At 45.4% G+C, this 23,138-nt stretch overlaps 1 protein-coding gene across 3 annotated transcripts in view; it reads right to left on the reverse strand.

Moving 5' to 3' along the window:
• RAB27A (RAB27A, member RAS oncogene family) overlaps positions 1–23,138 on the reverse strand; it is a 164,891-nt gene that overhangs the window by 124,456 nt on the left and 17,297 nt on the right. For 2 of the 3 annotated variants that reach the window (XM_063926124.1, XM_063926121.1), the window contains exon 2: positions 488–596. The gene's annotated coding sequence lies outside the window, so the exon portion shown is untranslated. Of the gene's footprint in view, positions 1–487; positions 597–1,385; positions 1,496–23,138 lie in introns of those variants that run through there. The other variant, XM_063926122.1, reaches the window with a different exon arrangement.

A 23,138-nucleotide genomic window follows, 5' to 3' on the forward strand; every position in this document is an offset into this window, starting at 1 on the left:
CAATCACATTACGATCGCCGGAGCGAAGAAAAAGCCGTGAGTAAAAAAACTATCTTCATTGCAAAATTACTTGGCGCAGTCGCAGTGCGGACATTACACATGCGCACTAAGCGGAAAATCACTGCGATGCGAAGAAATTTTCCGAGCGAACGACTCGGAATGACCTCCATGGTTTTGGCCAATTGCTAACTTTTTTTGCTCTGCTAACAACTGTGAATAAGCCCCATGGTTTCATATAGAACTTTTTATAAGAGGGACTCCCAAAGTTCTCACTACAGATCATTTTGTGACCATGCAAATTGTACAATCTACTGCGAAAGTAGAACTACATGATAGTTTGCACTTACTTTACAAAATAAATGTGGTGCATTAATTACACTGTTATGGGCTTTATCGTTACAAGAAAATCTAAATATCGGATCTACAGATCTACACATAAAATATAATACACAAATTTGTAAAAAAAAAAAAAGTAAATAGGTCATACCTTGCTAGGACAGGAATTCTATTTTCGGTCAGAAGTTTCCAGTACACAAAGCTGTTCAGAAGTCCGTATTCATATCACATATCAGGAACCAAAGGCACGGACTATGTTGCTAGTTAGAAAAAAAAAAAAACACATATAAAGAACATCTGATTCAAGAGTCTGCAGGAAGCACAGACATTCACAATGGCATTCTCACTGCAAAGACCATCTAATTCCGCTCAGCTGTTTGTCATGTGGTCTTGCTGACTGATCAAATGATTTTCCTTTGACAAGCTTAGCAACACAGCTCTTTATTCCTTCAGAGCTACATACTCCAAATTCATCCATTCCATGTCCTACAGTATGAAATGGTTATACTAACAATGCCACAAGGTCACACGCAATGGATTCACATCGTACAGGTACAATATTTCATTTGATCTCCATGCAGTTTGGTCTGAACACAATTTTAAGGGCCTATTAAGAACCAGAAAAGTTATTTTCCATTTTTATTCACCACCTACCAAAGAACTACTGACCTGAAATTCACATATTTGGAATTGGATTAAATCATAACAATTCTTCAGTGTATATATACTGTACAGCATAAAAAGACTTTTCTATTTCCCAATGGTGTGCAGTCATAGGAGCCAACTCAATATATATGTGCTGATACAACCACATATCATTTTTCAGTTAAACCAGAGGAATTTCTAGGAATATAACCAGTCATTGGTGTTGCAATGATAAGGAATATTGAAGATGAGAAGTCACCCATTTAAAAATAAAAAGAAATTTCAAGATTGGCTTACTGACTTTCACGTTCTACATGACCAGAGCTCTAGCTACCTGAAGCAGCTTCTGATTCCTTACTGCCCCACTCAATTACTGCCATCTGTAGATTAACCGTTAGCAGTACCTAGAATCTCCTGTAATTCATCTGGCAGACTCAAGACTTTCCTGTATACTCAGCATTCCCTTAATGCATAGGTCTGCAAACTCGGTCCTCAGGACCCCACACAGTGCATGTTTTGTAGGTCCCCTCACAGAATCAGAAGTGAAATAATTAGCTCCACCTGTGGACCTTTTAAAATGTGTGAGTAATTAATACACCTGTGCACCTGCTGGGTTACCTGCAAAACATGCACAGTGTGGGGTAATGAGGACAGAGTTTGCAGTCCTATGCCTTAACGTCTCTTTAGCATCTCCATGCTCTCTCTATTTTATGAAAATGTTTTCTGTACTTTATTTCTGCACTGTATTAGAGCTTTTCTGTACTGTATTATAATTCTAAGCGCCATGAGTCCTATTGGAGAAAGAGTACTATAAAAATACAATTATTATTATTATCATCATCATACCTCCCAACATGACCCTCCCCAGGAGGGACAGAACGCTCTGCTTCTGGACTTCCCTCTTAGTGTATGATTGCCATCACCTGTGGTGAAACACCTTTCTTATCCATTAACCTGTTCAACACAGGTGCCAGCAATCATAAATTAAGAGGGAAGTCCAGGAGCAGAGCATGTTGTCCCTCCTGGAGAGGGTCATGTTGGGAGGTATGCATCATCATCATCATCATCAGGTACTGGTAATATGCAATGTCAGCCATAACAGGTGTGATCATCATGACCTAGACACAGCGAAAGAAAATACCTCCGGAAATTATACAGTGACTCCTCCTTCCCCTGTGTTGCTTGGTTATCTGTTAAGAGAGCTTGGGAAGATTCTGAAACAGCACAGGTGGGAATACAGCGCTGCCATAATGAATTTCAAGAAAATAGTCACTGCATCCCCGATAGTTAAGGGCCCTACTCACTGGCCGACCCGCCGCCGAGCTGCCCGACGGCGGATACGGCCGACAAGCGACCCGGCGGCGGGGGGACAGTGACGGGGGGAGTGAAGTTTCTTCACTCCCCCCGTCACGCGGCTGCATTGAAGTGCAGGCAAATATGGACGAGATCGTCCATATTGGCCTGCATGCACAGCCGACGGGAGACCATCGATGAACGAGTGCGGGGCCGCGCATCGTTCATCGCTGGAGTCTCCACACTGAAAGATATGAACGAGTTCTCGTTCATTTATGAACGAGATCGTTCATATCTTTCAGAAAATCGGCCAGTGTGTAGGGCCTATAAGAGGCTCTCACCATCCTGCCCGAATGCTAGTGAATCAGTCATAATTGGAACATAGCTATGGGAACAGGCTAGTGACATGAATCAAATCATTTAGCCTCACCCCACTTCCTGCAAAACACTGCATTTTGTCTTTGTTGGGTGTATAATGTTGTGAGAGCCTGGCCCCACCCCATGAAGCAGGCAGCAGTGTCTGCTCTCTGGGCTTCTCCCAGAGAGGAGACAGAGAAAGCCAGCAAGTATGTATCAAACTCCATGGCAGGCATTATGAACAGTACATACCGCATAAATACATGAAAGAGAGGTTATCCCTACTAATCAAATACTGATATTGCAAAGAATAACATAACACCATGTTGTGCTGGATATGAAGGTGGAGATAAGTATCCTGTAGATCATAGGTTCTCAAACTCGGTCCTCAGGACCCCACACAGTGCATGTTTTGCAGGTCTCCTCACAGAATCACAAGTGAAATAATTAGCTCCACCTGTGGACCTTTTAAAATGTGTCAGTGAGTAATTAATACACCTGTGCACCTGCTGGGTTACCTGCAAAACATGCACTGTGTGGGGAAATGAGGACAGAGTTTGAGAACCTGTGCTGTAGATCGAAGGCATAAATGAACTCTCTCTCTATAGTATGGGAAATTAAAATGTACTAATTCCATGCAGAAATGCCTTGCATGCATGAATTGATTGAGTTGCCTGAAATAGAGGACTGTTTGGGAAATTGTCCAGTGACTTTTCTACCAGGAAAAGCTAAGGAAAAAAATTCAGTGCCTATCAATGGAATAGACGTAACCGCTTCCACTTCCAGCAACGTCTTTAAAATGTTCTCTAAACCCTCTAATGGGTTGGGTATGGAATACCGGCATTGAGGATGCCAGCGGACAGAATACAGACACCGGCATCCCAAATGCCAAAATCAAAAAAAGCTTGCCACAATGATGACACTTTCTGCTTTTGCTTCCTTCAGAGGGCTCTGAAATAGTAAAGAGTACTGAGAAGGAAACAAATTACTAACTTCCTCATACAAACGTTAAAGAAAACACCCCTAAATGTAATTTTGTATGTGGATTCAATAACTTCAGATATCCCTCACAGTTTACCACTGGTCCACCCATCATGTGTGTGCCAGTGTCTTCCACAGAAGAGGGTAAAGTTTCCAGACCCCGGGCAGGGTGAGTCAAGCATCGCATTTTGCACGTGATATATCCCGCCACTCATTGCAGGCATAGTGACATTTAGTAACACCGTATGCTCGGAAAAAATAAAAAATAATATTGCAAAGGGCAGATCTCCCAATGAGAGGTGTCCTCTGTGATACAAGGACTTCAGAGTTTATGACCCGGGAGTCCTTCTGCAAATGCATCAGATGACACACGCGCTGCAAGGGACACTGGGAGGGATCCGATTGGATCCCTCTCAGTGACCATTGTGAAAAGAAACCCATAGACTATTAGACAACGCCATCTACAGATGGTGTTGCCTTCCTGGTCCAAGCTGCAGAATGTATCGCATTCAAGAGCTTGGTACATATGAGAACTAGACTATATACCTTCCAGAGGTGTTCCCTTTTCTCTGTCACTACTCAGTTAACCCACTCATTAAGGCTGCCACGGAGTTTAAAAGGGAAAAACTATTTTGAATTGGAATTTTTTTTTTTAAATATATGTACAGGTTGAGTATCCCATATCCATATATTCCGAAATACGGAATATTCCGAAATACGGACTTTTTTGAGTGAGATAGTGAAACTTTTGTTTTTTGATGTCTCCATGTACACAAACTTTGTTTAATACACAAAGTTATTAAAAATATTGTATTAAATGACCTTCAGGCTGTGTGTATAAGGTGTATATGAAACATAAATGAATTGTGTGAATGTAGACACACTTTGTTTAATGCACAAAGTTATAAAAAATATTGTCTAAAATGACCTTCAGGCTGTGTGTATAAGGTGTATATGTAACATAAATGCATTCTGTGCTTAGATTTAGGTCCCATCACCATGATATCTCATTATGGTATGCAATTATTCCAAAATACGGAAAAATCCCATATCCAAAATACCTCTGGTCCCAAGCATTTTGGATAAGGGAGACTCAACCTGTATATCAAAACAATAAAATAGTCGTTCAAAATTGTCTACCTTCAAAAAGGTTGTTTCCAGTGACTTAAATAAAAAAAAAATTATACAGCCCATCAACAACAGCAGTTTGACAAAGAAAATAAGATTTTAAACCTACCGGTAAATCTTTTTCTCCTAGTCCGTAGAGGATGCTGGGGACTCCGTAAGGACCATGGGGTATAGACGGGCTCCGCAGGAGACATGGGCACTATAAAGACTTTAGAATGGGTGTGCACTGGCTCCTCCCTATATGCCCCTCCTCCAGACCTCAGAGAAACTGTGCCCAGAGGAGACGGACAGTACGAGGAAAGGATTTTTGTTAATCTAAGGTTCATACCAGCCCACACCATCCACACCGTATAACCTAGAATATACGAACCAGTTAACAGTATGAAACAAAACAGCATCAGCCCGAGACTGATCAAAACTGTAACACAACCCTTATGTAGGCAATAACTATATACAAGTCTTGCAGAATTTTGTCCGCACTGGGACGGGCGCCCAGCATCCTCTACGGACTGGGAGAAAAAGATTTACCGGTAGGTTTAAAAAAAATATATATTTTTTTTTTTAAACAATTTTTTTATTGAGACATCATGGACAATCACAACAAAGATTATGATGTACAGAAATCATATAGGTTTAAAATCTTATTTTCTCTTACGTCCTAGAGGATGCTGGGGACTCCGTAAGGACCATGGGGATTATACCAGAGCTCCAGACCGGGCGGGAGAGTGCGGATGACTCTGCAACACCGATTGAGCAAACATGAGGTCCTCCTCAGCCAAGGTATCAAACTTGTAGAATTTAGCAAAAGTGTTTGAACCCGACCAAGTAGCCGCTCGGCAAAGTTGCAATGCCGAGACACCTCGGGCAGCCGCCCAAGAAGAGCCCACCTTCCTACTGGAATGGGCCTTTACCGAATTTGGTACCGGCAATCCAGCCGTAGAATGAGCCTGCTGAATCGTGTTACTGATCCAGCGGGCAATAGTCTGCTTAGAAGTAGGGGCGTCAACCTTGTTGGCTGCATGCAGGACAAACAGTGCCTCTGTTTTCCTAACTCGAGCCGTCCTGGCTACATAAACTTAAGGCCCTGACTACATCAAGACACTTGGAATCCTCCAAGCCCCCCGTAGCCACAGGCACCACAATAGGTTGGTTCATATGAAACAATGAAACCACCTTAGGCAGAAATTGAGGACGAGTATTCAACTCTGCTCTATCCACATGGAAAATCAGATAGGGGCTTTTGTGAGACAAAGCCGCCAATTCGGACACCCGCTTCGCAGATACCAAGGCCAACAACATGACCACTTTCCAAGTGAGAAATTTCAACTCAACTGTTTGAAGAGGTTCAAACCAGTGTGACTTAAGGAACTGTAACACCACGCTAAGGTCACATGGTGCCACTGGGGGCACAAAAGGAGGCTGGATGTGCAGCACTCCCTTTACAAAAGTCTGGACTTCTGGGAGAGAAGCCAATTCCTTCTGAAATATAGATAGGGCCGAAATCTGTACCTTAATGGAGCCTAACTTCAGGCCCATATCCACTCCTGTCTGTAGAAAGTGGAGAAAACGGCCCAGGTGGAAATCTTCCGTAGGAGCATTCTTGGCTACACACCAAGAAACATACTTCCTCCAGATACGGTGATAATGTTTCGCCATCACCTCCTTCCTAGCCCTTATCAGAGTAGGGATGACTTCCTCTGGAATACCTTTCCCAGCTAGGATTCGGTGTTCAACTGCCATGCCGTCAAACGTAACCACGGTAAGTCTTGGAACACGCAGGGCCCCTGCTGCAACCGGTCCTCCCTGAGAGGAAGAGGCCATGGATCTTCTGTGAGCATCTCCTGAAGATCTGAATACCAGGCCCTTCGAGGCCAGTCTGGAACAACGAATATTGTCTGCACTCCTTTTCTTCTTATGATTCTAAATATTTTGGAGATGAGAGGAAGAGTAGGGAATACATAGACCGGCTGAAACACCCATGGTGTCACCAGGGCGTCTACCGCTACTACCTGAGGGTCCCTTGACCTGGCACAATACCTCCGAAGCTTCTCGTTGAGGCGTGACGCCATCATGTCTATTTGAGGAAGTCCCCAAAGACTTGTTATCTCTGAAAAAACATCTTGATGAAGTCCCCACTTTCCTAGATGGAGATAGTGTCTGCTGAGGAAGTCTGCTTCCCAGTTGTCCACTCCCGTAATGAAGACTGCTGACAGAGCGCTTACATGATTTTCCGCCCAGCGAAGAATCCTTGTGGCTTCCGCCATTGCCACTCTGCTCCTTGTCCCGCCTTGGCGGTTTACATGAGCCACGGCTGTGACGTTGTCTTATTAAATCAGAACCGGTAGGTCGCGAAGAAGATTCTCCGCTTGTCGTAGGCCGTTGTATATGGCCCTTAATTCCAGTATGTTGATGTGTAGACAAGCCTCCTGGCTTGACCATGTTCCCTGAAAATTTCTTCCTTGTGTGACTGCTCCCCATCCTCGGAGGCTCGCGTCCGTGGTCACCAGAACCCAGTCTTGAATGCCGAACCTGCGACCCTCTAGAAGGTGAGCACTCTGCAGCCACCACAGGAGACACCCCCTGGCCCTGGGGGACAGGCTTATTTTCTGATGAATTTGAAGATGGGACTCAGACCACTTGTCCAGAAGGTCCCACTGAAATGTCCTCGCATGAAACCTGCCGAAGGGGATGGCCTCGTAGGTCGCCACCATTTTTCCCAGCACACGAGTGCATTGATGGACCGACACCCTTTTCGGTTTTAACAGGTCTCTGACCATGTTCTGGAGTTCCTGGGCTTTTTCCATCGGGAGAAAAACCCTCTTTTCTTCCGTGTCCAGAATCATGCCTAAGAAAGATAGCCGAGTCGTTGGAACCAACTGTGACTTTGGTCGATTTAGAATCCAGCAATGTTGCAGCAGCACTCTCAGGGAGAGCGACACGCTTTTCAGCAACTGATCTCTCTATCTCGCTTTTATCAGGAGATCGTCCAAGTACGGGATAATTGTGACTCCCTGCCTGCGCAGGAGCACCATCATTTCCGCCATTACCTTGGTAAAAATCCTCGGGGCCATGGAAAGCCCAAACGGCAACGTCTGAAACTGGTAATGACAGTCCTGTACAGCGAATCTCAGGTACGCCTTATGAGGGGGATATATGGGGACATGAAGGTATGCATCCTTTATGTCTAGTGACACCATAAAATCCCCCCCTTCCAGGCTGGAGATAACCGCCCGGAGCGATTCCATCTTGAATTTGAACTTTTTCAAGTACAGGTTTAGGGATTTTAGATTTAGAATGGGCCTGACTGAGCCATCTGGTTTCGGAACCACAAACAGGGTTGAATAGTACCCCTTCCCCTGTTGAACTAGGGGAACCTTGACAATCACTTGCTATAGATACAGCTTTTGAATTGCAGCTAAAACTATCTCCCTCTCTGGGGGGGACGCCGGTAAAGCCGATTTGAAAAATCCGCGCGGAGGCACCTCTTCGAATTCCAGCTTGTATCCTTGGGATACAATTTCCATCGCCCAAGGATCCACGTCTGATTGAACCCAGACGTGTCTGAAGAGTCGAAGACGTGCCCCCACCAGGGCGGACTCCCTCAGTGGAGCCCCAGCATCATGCGGTGGATTTAGTAGAAGCCGGGGAGGACGTCTGCTCCTGGGAACTAGCCGTAGCAGGCATTCTTTTCCCTCTACCCTTACCTCTGGCGAGGAAAGAAAAGCCTCGACCTCTTCTGGACTTATGCGACCGAAAGGACTGCATCTGATATTGTGGCGTTTTCTTTTGCTGTGGGGGAACATAAGGTAAAAAATAAGAATTTACTTACCGATAATTCTATTTCTCATAGTCCGTAGTGGATGCTGGGGACTCCGAAAGGACCATGGGGAATAGCGGCTCCGCAGGAGACTGGGCACAAAGTAAAAGCTTTAGGACTAGCTGGTGTGCACTGGCTCCTCCCCCCATGACCCTCCTCCAAGCCTCAGTTAGGATACTGTGCCCGGACGAGCGTACACAATAAGGAAGGATTTTGAATCCCGGGTAAGACTCATTACCAGCCACACCAATCACACCGTACAACTTGTGATCTGAACCCAGTTAACAGCATGATAACAGAAGGAGCCTCTGAAAAGATGGCTCACAACAACAATAACCCGATTTTTGTAACAATAACTATGTACAAGTAATGCAGACAATCCGCACTTGGGATGGGCGCCCAGCATCCACTACGGACTATGAGAAATAGAATTATCGGTAAGTAAATTCTTATTTTCTCTAACGTCCTAGTGGATGCTGGGGACTCCGAAAGGACCATGGGGATTATACCAAAGCTCCCAAACGGGCGGGAGAGTGCGGATGACTCTGCAGCACCGAATGAGAGAACTCCAGGTCCTCCTCAGCCAGGGTATCAAATTTGTAGAATTTAGCAAACGTGTTTGCCCCTGACCAAGTAGCTGCTCGGCAAAGTTGTAAAGCCGAGACCCCTCGGGCAGCCGCCCAAGATGAGCCCACTTTCCGTGTGGAATGGGCATTTACAGATTTTGGCTGTGGCAGGCCTGCCACAGAATGTGCAAGCTGAATTGTACTGCAAATCCAACGAGCAATCGTCTGCTTAGAAGCAGGAGCACCCAGCTTGTTGGGTGCATACAGGATAAACAGCGAGTCAGATTTTCTGACTCCAGCCGTCCTGGAAACATATTTTCAGGGCCCTGACTACGTCCAGCAACTTGGAATCCTCCAAGTCCCTAGTAGCCGCAGGCACCACAATAGGTTGGTTTAAGTGAAATGCTGAAAACACCTTAGGGAGAAATTGAGGACGAGTCCTCAATTCCGCCCTGTCCGAATGGAAAATCAGATAAGGGCTTTTACAGGATAAAGCCGCCAATTCTGACACGCGCCTGGCCCAGGCCAGGGCCAACAGCATGACCACTTTCCATGTGAGATATTTTAACTCCACAGATTTAAGTGGTTCAAACCAATGTGACTTTTGGAATCCAAAAAAAAAAAAACTACATTGAGATCCCAAGTGCCACTGGAGGCACAAAAGGAGGCTGTATATGCAGTACCCCTTTTTACAAACGTCTGAACTTCAGGGACTGAAGCTAGTTCTTTATGGAAGAAAATTGACAGGGCCCAAATTTGAACCTTAATGGACCCCAATTTCAGGCCCATAGACACTCCTGTTTGCAGGAAATGTAGGAATCAACCCAGTCGAATTTCCACCGTCGGGCCTTACTGGCCTCGCACCACGCAACATATTTTCGCCAATTGCGGTGATAATGTTTTTGCGGTTACATCCTTCCTGGCTTTGATCAGGATAGGGATGACTTCATCCGGAATGCCCTTTTTCCTTCAGGATCCGGCGTTCAACCGCCATGCCGTCAAATGCAGCCGCGGTAAGTCTTGGAACAGACAGGGTCCTTGCTGGAGCAGGTCCCTTCTTAGAGGTAGAGGCCACGGATCCTCCGTGAGCATCTCTTGAAGTTCCGGTTACCAAGTCCTTCTTGGCCAATCCGGAGCCACGAATATAGTGCTTACTCCTCACCATCTTATCAATCTCAGTACCTTGGGTATGAGAGGCAGAGGAGGAAACACATACCCTGACTGGTACACCCACGGTGTTACCAGAGCGTCTACAGCTATTGCCTGAGGGTCCCTGGACCTGGCGCAATACCTGTCGAGTTTTTCCCAACGGTTTATAATCCTGTGGAAGACTTCTGGGTTAAGTCCCCACTCTCCCCGGGTGGAGGTCGTGCTGAGGAAGTCTGCTTCCCAGTTGTCCACTCCCGGAATAAATACTGCTGACAGTGCTATCCCATGATTTTCCGCCCAGCGAAGAATCCTTGCAGCTTCTGTCATTGCCCTTCTGCTTCTTGTGCCACCCTGTCTGTTTACGTGGGTGACTGCCTTGATGTTGTCCGACTGGATCAACACCGGCTGTCCTTGAAGCAAAGGTCTTGCTAAGCTTAGAGCATTGTAAATGTCCCTTAGCTTCAGGATATTTATGTGAAGTGATGTCTCCAGGCTTGACCATAAGTCCTGGATATTCCTTCCCTGTGTGACTGCTCCCCAGCCTCGCAGGCTGGCATCCGTGGTTACCAGGACCCTGTCCTGAATGCCGAATCTGCGGCCCTCTAGAAGATGAGCACTCTGCAACCACCACAGGAGGGACACCCTTGTCCTTGGTGACAGGGTTATCCGCTGATGCATCTGAAGATGCGACCCGGACCATTTGTCCAGCAGGTCCCACTGGAAAGTTCTTGCGTGGAATCTGCCAAATGGGATTGCTTCGTAGGAAGCCCCCATTTTACCCAGAACCCTTGTGCATTGATGCACTGAGACTTGGCTCGGTTTGAGGAGGTTCCTGACTAGCTCTGATAACTCCCTGGCTTTCTCCTCCGGGAGAAACACCTTTTTCTGGACTGTGTCCAGGATCATCCCTAGGAACAGAAGACACGTCGACGGAACCAGCTGCGATTTTGGAATATTGAGAATCCAATCGTGCTGCCGCAACACTATCTGAGATAGTGCTACACCGACCTCCAACTGTTCCCTGGATCTTACCCTTATCAGGGAATCGTCCAAGTAAGGGATAACTAAAATTCCCTTCCTTCGAAGGAACATCATCATTTCGGCCATTACCTTGGTAAAGACCCGGGGTGCCGTGGACCATCCCTACGGCAGCGTCTGAACTGATAGTGACAGTTCTGTACCATAAACCTGAGGTACCCTTGGTGAGAAGGGTAAATTTTGACATGAAGGTAAGCATCCTTGATGTCCCGAGACATCATGTAGTCCCCTTCTTCCAGGTTCGCAATCACTGCTCTGAGTGACTCAATCTTGAATTTGAACCTCTGTATGTAAGTGTTCAAAGATTTTAGATTTTAGAATCGGTCTCACCGAGCCGTCTGGCTTCGGTACCACAATAGTGTGGAATAATACCCCGTTCCCTGTTGCAGGAGGGGTACCTTGATTATCACCTGCTGGGAATACAGCTTGTGAATGGCTTCCAAAACTGCCTCCCTGTCCGAGGGAGACGTCGGTAAAGTCGACTTTTGGAAACGGCGAGGGGGAGAAGTCTCGAATTCCAATATGTACCCCTGAGATATTACCTGAAGGATCCAGGGGTCTACTTGCGAGTGAGCCCACTGCGCACTGAAATTCATTGAGAACGGGCCCCCACCGTGCCTGAGCTTGTAAAGCCCTAGCGTCATACTGAGGGCTTGGCAGAGGCTGGAAAGGGTTTCTGTTCCTGGGAACTGGCTGATCTCTGCAGCCTTTTTCCTCTCCCTCTGTCACGAGCAGAAAAGAGGAACCTTTTGTCCGCTTGCCAACAAAGGACTGCGCCTGATAATACGGCGTCTTATTTTGAGAGGCGACCTGGGGTACAAACGTGGATTTCCCAGCTGTTGCCGTGGCCACCAGGTCTAAAAGACCGACCCCAAATGTCCCCTTTCAAAGGCAATACTTCCAAATGACGTTTGGAATCCGCATCACCTGACCATTTTACTGGTAGAATTGGACAACGCACTTATACTTGATGCCAGTCGGCAATTATTCCGCTGTGCATCATGCATATATAGAAATGCATCTTTTAAATGCTCTATAGGCAATAATATAACTATCCTTATCTAGGATATCAATATTTCCAGTCAGGGAATCCGACCATGCCAACCCAGCACTGCACCTCCAGGCTGAGGCGATAGCTGGTCGCAGTATAACACCAGTATGTGTGTAAATACCTTTTTTTTGGATACCCTCCTGCTTTACAAGCGTGTGAGCGCCTTATCCCCCCTAGGGGGTGTTTCCCAATGCATCCTAACCTCTGGCGGGAAAGGGTATGCAGCCAATACTTTTTAAGAAATTATTAATTGTTATCGGGGGGAAACCCACGCATCATCACACATTTTATTTCTCAGATTCAGGAAAACTACAGGTAGTTTTTCCCTCACCGAACATAATACCCCTTTTTTGGTGGTACTCGTATTATCAGAAATGTATAAAACATTTTCCATTGTCTCAATCATGTAACGTGTGGCCCTACTGGAAATCACGGTTGTCTCTTCACCGTCGACACAGGAGTCAGTATCCGTGTCGGCGTCTGTATCTGCCATCTGCCTGACGGCCTATGAGACGTCTGGACAGGCACAAGCTGAGTAGCCGGCTGTCTCATGTCAACCACTGTTTTTTTTATATAGAGCTGACACGGTCACGTAATTTTCAACAGTACATCCACTCAGGTGTCGACCCCCTAGGGGGTGACATCACTGTTACAGACACTCTGCTCCGCCTCCACATCATTTTCCTCCTCATACATGTCGACACACACGTACCGACACCCAGCACACACACAGGGAATGCTCTGATAGAGGACAGGACCCACTTAGCCCTTTGGGGAGACAGAGGGAGAGTTTGCCAGCACACACCAGAGCGCTATATATGTATAGGGACAACCTTACAATAAGTGTCTATCCCTTATAGCTGCTTATATCTGTTATTTTGCCAAATAAGTGCCCCCCTCTCTTTTTTACCCTGTTTCTGTAGTTGCAGGATGCAGGGGAGATTCTGGGAGCCTTCCTACCAGCGGAGCTGTGTGGGAAAAATGGCGCTGTGTGCTGAGGAGATAGGCCCCGCCCCCTTCACGGCGGGCTCTTCTCCCGCTTTTTACTGGAAAACTGGCAGGGGTTAAATACATCCATATAGCCCAGGAGCTATATGTGATGTATTTTTCGCCAACTAAGGTAAATTCATTGCTTCCCAAGACGCCCCCCCCCAGCGTCCTGCACCCTCAGTGACCGGAGTGTGAAGTGTGCTGAGAGCAATGGCGCACAGCTGCAGTGCTGTGCGCTACCTTATGAAGACAGGAAAGTCTTCTGCCGCCGATTTATGGACCTCTTCTTGCTTCAGCATCTGTAAGGGGGCCGGCGGCGCGGCTCCGGGACCCATCCATGGCTGGGCCTGTGATCGTCCCTCTGGAGCTAATGTCCAGTAGCCTAAGAAACCCAATCCACTCTGCACGCAGGTGAGTTCGTTTCTCTCCCCTAAGTCCCTCGATGCAGTGAGCCTGTTGCCAGCAGGTCTCACTGAAAATAAAAAACCTATTTAAACTTTTACTCTAAGCAGCTCAGGAGAGCCACCTAGATTGCACCCTTCTCGTTCGGGCACAAAATCTAACTGAGGCTTGGAGGAGGGTCATGGGGGGAGGAGCCAGTGCACACCAGCTAGTCCTAAAGCTTTTACTTTGTGCCCAGTCTCCTGCGGAGCCGCTATTCCCCATGGTCCTTTCGGAGTCCCCAGCATCCACTAGGACGTTAGAGAAAAGTAGATTAACCCGCGGTAGCTGTGGAAACCAGGTCCGCGAGACCTTCCCCAAATAAAACCTCACCCTTGTAAGGCAAAACTTCCATATGACTCTTTGAGTCTGCATCACCCGTCCATTGGCGGGTCCATAGAGCTCGTCTCGCAGAAATCGCCATGGCGTTGGCTCTAGAACCTAGCAACCCAACGTCTCTCTGAGCGTCTCTCATATATAAGACTGCTTCTTTAATGGGACCTAAGGTCAATAAAATGGTATCCCTATCTAGGGTATCAATGTCAGCTGACAAGGTATCTGCCCAAGCTGCTACAGCGCTACAAACCCAAGCCGACGCTATTGCCGGTCTGAGCAAGGCACCCGTATGTGTATAAATTGATTTTAAAGGTAGTCTCCTGTCTGCGATCAGCAGGATCCTTGAGTTCCGCCGTGTCTGGAGACGGTAGCGCCTTCTTTTTGGACAAGCGCGTTAATGCCTTGTCCACCTTGGGCGAGGATTCCCACCGTAACCTGTCCTGTGCAGGGAAAGGATACGCCATAAGAATTCTCTTGTGAATCTGCAGTTTCTTGTATGGAGTTTCAAATAACTCATTCAGCTCATGAGATGCGGGAAAGGTTACCTCAGGTTTATTTCCCTTAAACATGCATACCCTCGTGTCAGGGACAGAGGGGTCATCTGTGATATGAAAAACATCTTTTATTGCAATGATCATATAATGAATACTTTTGGCCACCCTTGGGTGTAACCTCGCATCATCGTAGTCGACACTGGAGTCAGAATCCGTGTCGATATCAGTGTCTGCTACTTGGGACAGGAGACATTTTTCTGAGACACTGAAGGGCCCTGTGATACAGCCAAAGCCATGGATTGACACCCTGTTTTATCCCTGGACTCTGCTTTGTCCAATCTCTTATGTAATAAAGACACATTTGCATTTAAAACATTCCACATATCCAACCAATCAGGTGTCTGCGTTGCCGACGGAGACACCACAATCATCTGCTCCACCTCCTCCTTAGATGAGCCTTCCGCTTCAGACATGCCCTGGTACACACACGTACCGACACCCCCACACACTCAGGGATATATCTATATGGAGACAGTCCCCCAATAAGGCCCTTTGGAGAGACAGAGAGAGAGTATGCCAGCACACACCCAGCGCCACCGGACACTGGAATAAAATCCCAGTTAGTACAGCGCTTTTATATAAATATATAAAATTACACTCACTGCGCCAATTAAATGTGCCCCCCCTCTTTTTTTTTGCCCTCTGTAACAGTGTTCAGCAGGGGAGAGTCTGGGGAGCTAGCTTCTCTGCAGTGTGCTGTGGAGAAAATGGCACTGGTTAGTGCTGGAGGATCAAGCTCCGCCCCCTCAGCGGCAGGCTTCGGTCCCACTCAAATTATTTATACTGGCGTTTTTTTATTTAATATACCGCCTCTGCAGTATCTAATCTATATGCCAGTGTCCCTTGAGGTTAATATTGCTGCCCAGGGCACCCCCCCTGCACCCTTACAGTGCCCGCTGTGTGTGTGTGTGTGTATGTGTGGTAGCAATGGCACGTAGCGTTACCTCAGTGAAGATCTTAAGTCTTCTGCCGCCATTGAAGTCTTCTTTCTTCTTAATACTCACCCGGCTTCTATCTTCCGGCTCTGTGAGGAGGACGGCGGCGCGGCTCCGGGACGAACGGCGAGGGTGAGACCTGCGTTCCGACCCTCTGAAGCTAATGGTGTTTAGTAGCCTAAGAAGCAGAGCCTATCATTTAAGTAGATCTGCTTCTCTCTCCTCAGTCCCACGATGCAGGGAGCCTGTTGCCAGCAGCGCTCCCTGAAAATAAAAAACCTAACAAAATTATTTTTCAGAGAAACTCAGGAGAGCTCCCCTGCAGTGCACCCAGTCTCCTCTGGGCACAGGATCTAACTGAGGTCTGGAGGAGGGGCATAGAGGGAGGAGCCAGTGCACACCCATTCTAAAGTCTTTAGAGTGCCCATGTCTCCTGCGGAGCCCGTCTATACCCCATGGTCCTTACGGAGTCCCCAGCATCCTCTAGGACGTAAGAGAAAATAATGTATACTGTGTGATTTAGGCATGTGACTATTTTTTCTAGGGGAAAAGTATCCACTTTTTGGAAAAAATTCCCAAACAAGATTTTCTAAGTACCCCTTTCACACCGAGGCAAGGACCCAGGAACATCCCATGTCATGTGTCTGTGTGAATGGGTAGACCTGGGTTATATGACTCAAGTCTATGACCAGGGCTTTACCCGACTGACTCAGATACGCTGTGGTCTGAAGGGGTGTTCCTGGGTAACTCTACCTGAGCTATGTTAAAACATAATCGGGAACACCTGGGGTAACAACATGGTCTGAAACAGTGGGGCAGATGTATTAACCTGGAGAAGGCATAAGGAAGTGATAAACCAGTGATATGTGCAAGGTGATAAAGGCACCAGCCAATCAGCTCCAAAATGTAAATTAACAGTTAGGAGCTGATTGGCTGGTGCCTTTATCACCTTGCACATATCACTGGTCTATCACTTCCTTATGCCTTCTCCAGGTTAATACATCTGCCCCAGTGTTCTTTATCCCAGGTCGGACCCGGGATTTGTGTTTGAAAGTGGCATTTGTCTAACATTGATGTAGTTTTTTTTTTTTTTTAGCAGAAAATTAAATCTTGCTTAGTTCAATGTTTGCAAAGTACACTGCAAGGCACTTCTTTAAAAGAAAATAATTGTTAAGAACTCTTCAGCTGCAGAAACTAAGTTTTAAATTACATGATAAATTCAAATTGGGTGAAGGTCATTAATGTGGTATAAAAGTCTGCTGTAACTTCTCTTGCTCAAGGTTTTGGCATGTAGTCCTTACAATGTTAGATTTTATTTACATTAAGTGGTTCTTGTTCTATCCATTTGATTCAACAAGAACTGGATTGAGAAATATGAGCAAACAAAGGAGACAAGGCGTGGGAAGAGACGACCAAAGACTGAACTATTTGATAATGTAAAATTAGAATAAAAAAAGCTAAAAATAAAAATAAAAAAGTGTGGTGGTGGCGGCATTGCTAGAGCAGAGAAATTTGTAAAGAATGGATTTTGGAATTTCTCAAGTATTATACACAAGTGACAAGTTTTTGTGCTTATTCAGTTTTTGTTTTTAAGTTAATCTCTTTGTCAAAGAAGAAACGATAACATAACTGGGTAAGTAACAAGTACAGAATGTACAAGTAAGATAATCCGTTTTACACACCATTATAGAAAATGTAATAATCTCTGTGACCATGTGGATATATTAATGAATGATGAGCATGTGCACACACTTTACTTTTTATTTTGAGTTATGCAAATGTATCTACTTGGAGGCTCAAGAATTTTTATTTTCTGTCTCAAGTTAAGTAGATGTATGGGGAGCTATGAGGATAGAGAGGTGGGGGAGTGAAACGGGGGGAGGATAAGGAGAGCAAAAGGAGAATTATGAGATAGGGAAGGAAGCGATGAGTTGGGAGAGGGAGCTTCTGCTTTATGTCAATAATTTTAGAAGTACCAGTATGTAATCCTTACTAAAGAACCCCATACATTATTGAATTTATTCACTGTGTTGTGCTGAAGACAAGTGATGCATTCAAGGTTAGTGAGGTACCAAATCTGGCTTACACTTGTGACGGTAATGTTTCTTGCAATTGTAGTTTGTTAAGCATTTTGTAGCACAAAAGATATCCATTAGGAGTCTAAATGCTGAATTTTTTTTTAATGGTGCCTAAAGGGGCAGGCTTTGGGGGGGGGGGGGGGGGGTCAGATTCAGGGCAGTCCTGTTATATTTGAAATTACAGTTTTTATGTCTACACCAAAAAAAAAAAAAAAGAAAGAAAGAGGGGGAATAACCTTTTTGCAAGACCAACAAGTGTTATTGAAGGTGCCTACTAAACCAGTTTCGCCAGCATTTATTAAAAGGTATGGGGATACATGTGATGTACGTTTCAGGAAACAAGTAACATCCTGAAGTAGGTTCAAACAGACCCATCAAGGTATCAGAGATATCCCTGGAGAACTACACAGCCTGCATGCCCATTCCCCTTTTCCTGGGGACCAATATTATGAATCAAGACCCAGGTGATCTATGCCTTCCCAGGCTGGTTCTATGATGGATTATCTGGGAAGGGATAAAAGATTGAGGTCTGTCCTCTTTGGCTGTTTCAGCTAGGAGGGGACAGCATTATGCAACATGTAGACTACTATTCCTCCTGGAGGATAGCCCCTCCCCTTCTGCCAGATACCACACCTGAACTAATGCCCATCCCTCCAGTGTGTTACCAGCTTAAGGGGTTTATTAATGGAGAAGTTGACCACGGCAACCAATCAGTGTTAAGGTAACATTTATAAAATGCAATGCATTCTATATAATTATATGTAGCAACTGATTGGTTGCCATGGGCAACTTCTCCACACTTTTCACTGCTTCATGAATAGACCCCTTAGAGATCAGACAAAGCTACGGCCAGAGATACCCAGCTATAGTCATCACAGTACTGGTGGATTATATATATATATATATATATATCGTTCATTAATGAACGAGATCGTTAATATCTTTGAGTGATATTGCCCAGTGTGTAGGGCCTATTAGACTATTAGTGGTGTACGCCTCAATTGTTTACAAATTATATAAAGTTGATACTGTAGATTGTTTGTTTTTAGTACTGTTATATACCCAATTGCAAAATAAAGTTTTACAATTAAGTCCAGACAAGTTAAAAAAAAAAAAAAATTATATATATATATATCCTGAACAGCAGGAAGTGATGTAAATGGCCCTGCAGTGCGTTCCAACTGACTCCCAGGAAGTGGAGAGGTGGGACTGACACTTAAGGGTGGGGTATATAATGGGGGCCGGTGAGGCTATCCCTTTGTAACAACAGTTCCCATTTATGCTGACCATGCTGTACTGATGTCTGCTGTAACTATGCTGTAACTCCTTGACAAAGGTCCTGGTGTGGACCGAAACGTCGGAATTGGATTTTGCAAACTGGAACTGTGAGATTACCTTTATTAAATTCTCTTTGCTGAATAATTGATACTAAAGTCTGGAGAGTGCTATCTGTTCCACTAGGTGGATAACCTTGTACTGTACTATGGGTCCCACCTTTAAGTGGGTTGGACTCTGATTGGCACCCCAGCTGTTGACAGATTTATGTGAGAGTGCAGGGATTTGTATGTATATTTAGATACAACCCAGGTTTTACACCTGAGCTGTTTTCTTCTCCTGCACCCACCCTGCATTACATTATTTATACAGGCACTGTTGTTGATTTGGGATTCATCACTAATATTGGGTATGTACTGGTATATAGCATAACTGCACGGGTATCTGAGCAGGTGAGTATTTTTCTAGCCAATCATATTTACTGTCATACCGCACTGGGCAAGCCCGAACCCACCCGAACTTGGAAGCTAATCAGTGCTGGGCTAATCAGTACACGTTTGGGTGACCACGTGGAATACTAGGTACAGTAAGTATATCGTTATAATACGTGGTTGAGAAATACCTCTATCTGGCATGGCGCAAAGCCAGTTGGGATTCCTCGATGATAACCTGCTTGCACAAGCTGAACACGGTATAATATCCCTCACGGACGATGATGCGGATAAGGTCCTATTCGACCAACTAGATTTTGACACTTTGCCTGCAGAAACACCTACAGACCTATACCACCAACTTCTTAGACTCAAAAGGAGGGAAATAGACCTCACCCTACATGGTCAGTTCCTGTCCGAATACTATCGGAAAAAACACATACCACGGGGATTTAGAATTAACAATATCCCAACATTAGGTAGGAACAACCCCACATTCTGCAGCCGTTGGTGTGGGGTCCTTAATAAATGCTCCCTCGACCTTATGCTCTTGGTAGTGGAGGAAGTGGGTATAGAACTAAACAAGGTTAAGGTCCAAATTGATACCTTCAGCAGTGCACATCTTGGCACCATCAAGAAGGATAAAACCACCAATTTATTTGAAAAATTACAAACACAGATAGACACCTATAAGAGAGAAATCACTGCATTTAAACGTAGTAAACTAGTAACGGTCACAGCAGATTACCAAAATCACACTGTCTATCGGTGGTTGATCGGTGATTCTAGACCAAATAGACCACAACGGCCCTTTAGAGCCCGCCGGCAAGGACGTAGACAATTCTACACCAATGAAACAGGTTCTTCTGCCTCTGACACAGATCAGTCTGACGGTAGACCAATTCCCGGGTCTTTTTTAGAGCATACAACAAACCCCAACCTTCCTCCAGTGGCAAACCAAGGAGACCGCATCCAAGGAAGGGCCGACACATGGCGCAGGTGCAGAGACAAACCCAGGACTTAGTATTTAATTTATCAAGTAAGACATTGGATGAGGCAACCATACGCCTCCTCTCGAGGGGCCTTTCGTTTGTGCCCACAGCACCCCATCGACAGTTTGATACCGTAGTCGATATATATAAGTTTGGTAGGAAGCTCAGGTTACGTGAGCATTTCCCTACAGAAATTAACAAAGACAATACGCAATTTCGGAAACCATCCATATTTGACCCGGTATCTTCCAACCCTAGCATTAAAACATTTACTCGCTTCCTGGAACATGATATACATGCAGAATCTCCAACTAAGCGTTTTGATAACTTGCCCATGGCAGAACGCAAAGCCCTGTCAGCACTCAAGCGGGACACTAACCTGGTGGTTAGGCCTGCTGACAAAGGGGGCGCAGTAGTAGTACAGGATTGGGTCGACTACAATAGCGAAATAATGAGGCAGCTAGATGAGTCCACCTACACTAATTTGCAGTACAACCCAATACCTGAGATCAAACTGGAAATTGATCACATACTAGAACAGGGTTACAAAACACATCAGATCGATAAAAATACACTGGAATTCCTCACTGTTGAACATCCTGTTTGCCCCATAATATACACTTCCCAAAATCCACAAAACCCTGTCACATCCACCAGGGAGGCCCATAATCTCGGCTAGGAAATCTCTGCTACAACCGCTTGCCATCTTTGTCGATGCATACCTGCAACCCATAGTACAGCAAGGGGATAGTTATGTGTGGGACACAACTGACTTTCTGCAGAAGCTGAAGACCTTTCCATACGAACTTGATGATATACTATTGGCCACCATGGATGTGTGTTCCTTGTACACCATCATACCACATGAACAAGGTCTACAAGCACTATCAGATGCCTGGCAACAACACCCACCGACAGGGCCGGCCACTGAATTTCTCCTGGAATTGGCTACCGCAGTTCTTAAGCATAATCATTTTTATACCAAGGAAAATATTATTTACAACGTGAAGGGACCGCGATGGGTTCTAATTTGGCGCCGGCATACGCCAATATATACATGACTAAATATGAACAAGAACAGATCTTTCCGAGATTTGGATCTCGGATCCTTTTTTACAAAAGATTCATAGGCGACATCTTCCTGCTCTGGAAGGGGTCAGTAGACTCATTCAACGACATGGTCAGCTGGCTCAACGGCATAGACAGCCCGGTTAGATTTACCCATCAAGTGGATCCCGCCAGTATCAATTTTCTTGATATAACCATCACATTGGAGGAAGGTCGCATCAATACAAGCCTGTATAGAAAACCCACGGACCGCAATACCTTACTACTTGCAACCAGTCAACACCCACCAGCTCTCAAGGACAATCTCCCAATCTCTCAGTTCCTGAGAGTGATGCGTAACAATACCAATAGGGATACCATGGAGACACAAATATCGGAGATGATATCACGCTTCCTTGAACGAGGGTATGATAAGAAAACAGTGACACAGTGTCTGAAGAAAGCTAGGAAGAAATTTGTTATGTCCACACCCTCGGCTAAAGCCACCTCAGCACCAGCACGTATGGTTTTTACTACCACATATGATCATCTATCAAATAGAATCAGAGGAGCCGTTCGCAAGAATTGGCCCATCCTAACCTCAGACGACCATCTCAAATTGAAAAGGACACCACCCCCCATCATCATGGCCTACCGTAGGGCGGCCAACCTAAAACAGTTGCTGTTAAGACCTATGGCTGGACAAGAACTTCCCACAACCTCTACATGGCTACATGAGAAAAGACCTGGGTGTTTCAAATGCACCGGTTGCACCACATGTAGGGGGATGTTAACAGGACCGACCTTTCCCCATCCCCACTCGGGAAAAGCAATACCCATCAAATACAGATTGCATTGTAATATGGACCATTTGATTTATATCCTCACTTGCCCGTGTGGACTGTACTACGTGGGAATGACGACTAGAAGGTTCAGGGATAGGATGGCGAATCATAGGACGTCAATACATCAGGCGATCAATACCGGGACAGCGACCCTACCAGTAGCCAGACATTTTTTGACTCTGAGGCACCAAGTATCTGACCTGAGGACAAAACTGATAGACTGGATACCCCCATTGCAAAGAGGCGGAGACCGTGCTCTCCTGCTAAGAAAAAGAGAGAGTCTGTGGATACACAGATTGGACACTATTGCCCCGAAAGGAATGAATGAGAACAATCCCCTTTCTATCTTCCTGAAATAAATTCACGATTCACCAGGTGTTATCAACTTTCTGCAGTTATGAATATGTATATGGTTGAGATTATAATTCTGCTTTGATTTGATTTACTAAGCATAAGATTTATGTGGTCATAATGGTGTGAAGGAAACACCACTCGGACATTTTAATATGGAATGAAGTATATTTTGCATATAGTATATTAATCTTGTGCTTAGACATTTACTATAATTCTGGTACATATTTTGCTATGTTCACCGTGTACACTACCCAATGTTGTGACCTCTCCGGCCTCCAATATACCCAACACTGGCAGGGGTAAACCACCCACAGCCAGATATCTAATATTATTAATAGTATTAAGTGCGGCTCTCTAGCCCCGGACGTCTCTATAATTATGCTCGCTAACCTGCTCTATTAGGCACCCTTTGGCTGTCCATAACCTCACCAATTTAATATATGTGTAATATAGGTATAATAGACACTAGAGCGGCTAGTAGCGGTTTCTCCGCTACCAT

Source organism: Pseudophryne corroboree, chromosome 6 (assembly GCF_028390025.1).
Source record: "Pseudophryne corroboree isolate aPseCor3 chromosome 6, aPseCor3.hap2, whole genome shotgun sequence".
NCBI lineage: Eukaryota > Metazoa > Chordata > Amphibia > Anura > Myobatrachidae > Pseudophryne > Pseudophryne corroboree.